Consider the following 617-nt stretch of genomic DNA (forward strand, 5'->3'; position numbering starts at 1 on the left):
ATTACTTGACTAACAAGAAACTAAAAGATAAGATTCTAGAATTTAAAGATTGAACCTTTCTTAACAAAAAAGTAACAAACTTCAAATTTTTGAACCAATCACATTAATTGTTAGCATATTTTTCAAAAAGAAAGATAAAATTAAGAAAAATATTTTTAAAAAATATTTTAAAGAATTTTCGAAAAATAGTAAAAAAATGAAAAAGATATTATTTTTTAAAAAGATTTTGAAAAGATAAGATTTTTAAAATTGAAAATTTAACTTGACTTGTAAGAAACAACTAATTTTATAAATTTTTGACTAAGTCAACTCAAATTTTCGAAAATTATGAGAAAATTAAGGAAAAGATATTTTTTATTTTTGAATTTTTTTTTATGATGAGAGAGAAAAACACAAAAATGACCCAAAACATGAAAATTTTGGATCAAAACACATGATGCATGCAAGAACACTATGAATGTCAAGATGAACACCAAAAACACTTTGAAGATCATGATGAATATCAAGAACATATTTTTGAAAATTTTTTGATGCAAAGAAAACATGCAAGACACAAAAATTAGAAATCTTTAATGCATGGACACTATGAATGCAAAAATGCACATGAAAAACAACAA

Source organism: Arachis duranensis, chromosome 9 (assembly GCF_000817695.3).
Source record: "Arachis duranensis cultivar V14167 chromosome 9, aradu.V14167.gnm2.J7QH, whole genome shotgun sequence".
NCBI classification, from domain to species: domain Eukaryota; kingdom Viridiplantae; phylum Streptophyta; class Magnoliopsida; order Fabales; family Fabaceae; genus Arachis; species Arachis duranensis.